Genomic DNA, 4,952 nt, shown 5'->3' with positions numbered 1-4,952 from the left:
GTTCAGATTTCTGATACTAGATTGTTTTGATAAGACTTTATCAAAAACATACACCTTCCCTTAGATAGCTCATGGGTGTGTCAAAACAATTTTAAGAACTATGAAAAAGGGATGCTGTAATCATAGTCTTGATCGTTTTGACCTTTGCCATTTCTCACAAGTCCAAGTTAGTGTGCCGGTAAACCACACACGCTCCACTAACGACTTTGAGAATGCAAATATCCCAATTGCTATCTAGCTAAAATCTACTTAGTGGAAGTGTTTCCTCACTATCATTTTCATGAATCAGAGAGAAACCTTATGACACTTAGATTTATTGGTGTATGAGTTCCTACCCCTATGAATTTGTCAAAACCATAATCACAAGACAAGGATAATGACAAATCCAAAACCATATGGATTGAACTCAATCTTAATTTCTTGCCACCTGGCAGCTCAAGGGCCTACCATTGCTTCCAAGTTGTTGTGCAACACATTGAGAACTCTAAGAACTCATATGCAAAGCCAACTTTAACTAGAATGGGCACAGAATATGTCAACACGATAGGTTATAAACCTTAAGTCGTGTGCTAGTGAAGAACTTCAGGTTTTATTCTTGATTAGTTCTTGAGAATTTCAAGACCTTTAAGACTCCCACTGTCCTCTTGACCTATAAGACTCCCTTGTCAAACATCCAAGAGATAGTGTGGATTCTAATCAAGACAAACACTTCACACAATTGGCCGAAGTTGGTCTTTGTTTTATCCAAAACATCACAACTTACCAATTTCAAATGTACAAGAGTAGAAAACTTTTACTCTTACATTTGATAAGTGTTTTAAACCTTCTTTAAGACATGTCACTCAAATTACAATCTTGGAGTACGACTCTAAGACTTGTATTGGAACGAAGTATGACTCATCTTCTTGATTTAACCATTTCAACAATTCAAGATCCCTTCTTCTAAGTCATAAGAATGCACTAAGACTTTCTTAGAGAACAAATTTTGATATGGTTTCTTAATCATTAAGGTGATCACAAAGCTGATACTAAAGTACTCTCCCATCTTTTCAGATTTGAGAAACTTTTATCCTTCTACCTAATTTGATTCTTCTTATTCGCTCTGCCATACATTGGAACCTTTTCCAATGTCTCAGAGTTACACTTAAGCTTGTAAGTATAATCATATTTACTGAGCTTTAGTAAACTATGATGAATAGCCTTATATCTTTTGTGGAGGACTTAATCAATGCACATGACTATGTACTCGATCCCTTAGTCCATTACTTGACTCACACATCCATGTGAATAAGTAATTAGTCTTAATTTTTCCAATACTTGAAAGTTCTCATTCATCATGCTATACAACTCGCATGATTCCAAGTCCCGGTCCAATTGGGACTTTGGATGATGAGAATCTTTCCTTTATTTGATAAATTTAGACATTACCACAAATGAAAGAATCAATTTCATATTTCCACTCTTGCTATTAATGGAATCATATAAGCAACAATTTTTCCTCAAATGCCATTGTAAGGATATTTTTAAAATAAATAAAAACAAAATTTTCTTTTTATTTTAAAACTATGCGGAAAAACTTATCCTTACAATCCATATGAAAACTTGTTGTTATCTATTCCTTAGCAATATCTCATAACTCCTAAGAAGTAGCTCAAGAATCCAATCTTCAAACTACGCGATAGAAATCCATCTACGCGATCAGATTCAGCATATCCTTTCTTCAAGTTCCTTTACTTTTCTTTGATTCTTAAAACATTACCATGTGACCCAGTCACATCATATATCAGGAATCTCAGAATAGAAACTTAACAGAGTTAGAGTAGTGGACTTTACCTGAAGTAGAGTCAACCTTATTGACTTTAACATCCTTAGGTAAATTTGGCAGCTTCGCAAATAATGACCCTTTCTTTGGCAATATAAACATATGGACCCTTTGATAATGTTACACGGGACTATCACAGACTTAGCTTTTCTCTTTACCATTTGTTCAACCGAGTTGACTATGGCCGATCCCTTTCCATTGGGAAGAGAACGCTTTTTTCTGTATTTCCAGTGTCACCATTGTCAATGTCCATAAAGTTTCAGGAAGTTGATCTTAACAATAGATAAGATCATTAAGGGTCATGTCATAGTCTATTTCATAGGTGTCCCAAAGGAACTCACTATGTGACTTAGAAAGTGATTGAACCACCAACTTTCTCAAGACTTTGACACCCAACTCTCCCGGCTTGTCAATATGTGACTACATCTCCAAGATGTGATCACACCTAGACCTTGCCTTGCCATTAGGGCTTGAGTGACTTTGAACTTGTGGGTTGGGAGAATAATTTGAGGAGGTGAAAGAAGTATGATTTCCAAGGGACATCATCTTCATTTAGGAAAGCTTGTTTCAAGAGATTTGGGAAGATCATAAATGTCTAAAACAGACATGTTTTGGGAGATATTCAAGATAGTTGATTTAAAGTCCTTAATATGACATCCAATATGAAATATTAAGGCTAGGACCCAACAAACTATTTTATAACTTAGAAGAGGTATGCCGTAATCCAAGCTATAAAACAATTTGAAGGTAGGTGAATGACGATTCACCAATTTCCACCAAGATAAACGAAATGTATTATTAGGTTTTAATTGGTTTTTGAAACTCCTAGATCTTTTGAGATTCATTGAACTGTTCAATGGCATGTTTCAATCTCGAGTGTGCCCTTCAGGTTTTGTGACTGGGATGCCGAGGATCACAAAACAAGGTGTGAAGTAACCATGCAAATTACTTGGTACCCTTAAGTGTTTACCCCTCAATCGATGTGCCGGTTAACCACACACGCTCCATCGATACTATGATAAACATTAAGTTACCCTTTGCCTACCTTGTTAAATACGAGTTAGTGTGCCGGTTAACCACACACGCTCCACTAACCGACTTAAACAAAGTGCAAAGTGTAATTTCATGGATTAGCACCTTATTCACATTTTCCTAAGTAACTAAGATTGGGAATTATTAAGAGTTTAGTTACTTAGTATTTATCATTAATACTTTTAATGAAGGGAGAATTATAGTCCTGTCAAACCCGTTCGGCTAACGACCCTCCACCAGTCAAGCAAGCGGTGGGTGAGAGTGGACACCCATTAAGTTGCCATTTTATAGGCAACAACCTTATACCCACCTTATAGACCGGCTTCGTGAATGAGGCGTACTAGCGGTAAGACCGACTTTACTCTTATACATATATATATATATATATATATATATATATATATATATATATATATATATTATTAACTTATAATATTATAAAGTATAAGGGTTGAATTTTAACTTTTAAAATTCTAAGGGCTAACTTGGAATTAAAGTATTCATAAGAGAAAACTTTACAAATTCCAAAACTTGAGGGCAAGTTTTGAAACTATTCAAAACTAATTAATTCCATAACTTATGTATTTAAAGTAGTTTTAATCCAAAAACTCTTCAAGTTCCATAACTTGTGGACAAATTATGGAAGACTTTAAACTAATAAAGAATTAATTTTTTCTTTATTTTATAACTTATGGAATTAATTAAGGTTACATATTTTATTTATTTATTTATTAATGAAGTGACTCTTGAACCTCCATAACTTAAGGACAAGACTCTTCATCTTTTTTGTAACCTTTGCCAACTTTATGAGTTTTATGAGTCTTTAATGTGACTCTTCATGTAACTTAAGGATAAGTTACACAAACACATTTTATACTCAACTCTTAGATTAATTTGGATTGAAAACAACTTTTTCACTCAACTTTTCTATTAATCTAAGCAACTCATAAGAACAAGATAATTCAAATCAAACTTTTTCATGTAATTAGTCTAACCTTTAAACTAATACAAAACATGAATCTATTGACAATTATCTTGAAAATGGATTAGCATGAACATTACCACATTTAAAAACAAGTTTATAAGTTCAAAACAACTTAGGGTAATGTTCCTAGTCCATTTCTAGCCAAAAACCTCGAAGATATGCTGTCTGGGGTCCAACTCGTCGAGTGCATGAACTCAACTCGGCGAGTTGGATGCATTTTGCCTTGGACTCGACGAGTCAGCTGGGCTGACAGCATCAAAACTCGATTTTTCAGCTTCTATTGCAGGTATAACAAGAAAACAAGCCTAGGCTCTGATACCACTGTTGGGTTATGAGCATTCTAACACTCCTAAGTGTACATGCAACCCTAAATACCTTGGATCTATGTTTTCTCTATTATACATGCAAATATGAACATCCAAGGTATTATCCTAATCTAGCATACAAAATAATGGATATAACAAGATAGAATACATACCTCTTTGATAGTGCTTGTCTTCATGAAGCTTGAGTGCTTAGTGCCCCAAGTGTGACACCTCAAATGGTTCACACAACACCATAAGCACTTGGAATAACTTAGAGAGAAATTAGAACACTTCATGAAATCGTCTAGCCCTCATACACATACATAGTGTTGTTCACGATTTCTTGAGCCATGGGTTTCTTTTATATGGTGGCTATTAGGGTTACACCATGTAACTCATGACTTTACCCATTCCTTATGCTCCATGGACTTTAACCTCCATGGAGTATCCATGGGTCACCCCATGGACTTAGTCCAACATAAGGAATCTTGGATCACAAGCCCACATATATAAGAATGAATGATTTACACAATCAACCCATATATTTAATTAGTCTTCTTTTGATCACTTAATTAATTCTAGATTAATTCTTGATCAATACTAATTAAATAATCTCATTATTCTTATTATTAATATACTAGAACTTATAATATATTAATAACCGTAAGTGTCTTATTTCTCTCATTATAGTCTATCCAAGTGCATGATGCCATGCAACCCAAATGGACCATGCCGGGTCGGGTCAAGTCTTACCAATTATAGTTATGGACTTAGACATTAATCCAACAACATCAAGGATTCTAATCAA

The sequence above is a fragment of the Lactuca saligna genome, chromosome 9 (assembly GCF_052625555.1).
Source record: "Lactuca saligna cultivar CGN05327 chromosome 9, ASM5262555v1, whole genome shotgun sequence".
In the NCBI taxonomy this organism is placed as follows: Eukaryota; Viridiplantae; Streptophyta; class Magnoliopsida; order Asterales; family Asteraceae; genus Lactuca; species Lactuca saligna.
This window is presented reverse-complemented; position numbering follows the sequence as displayed.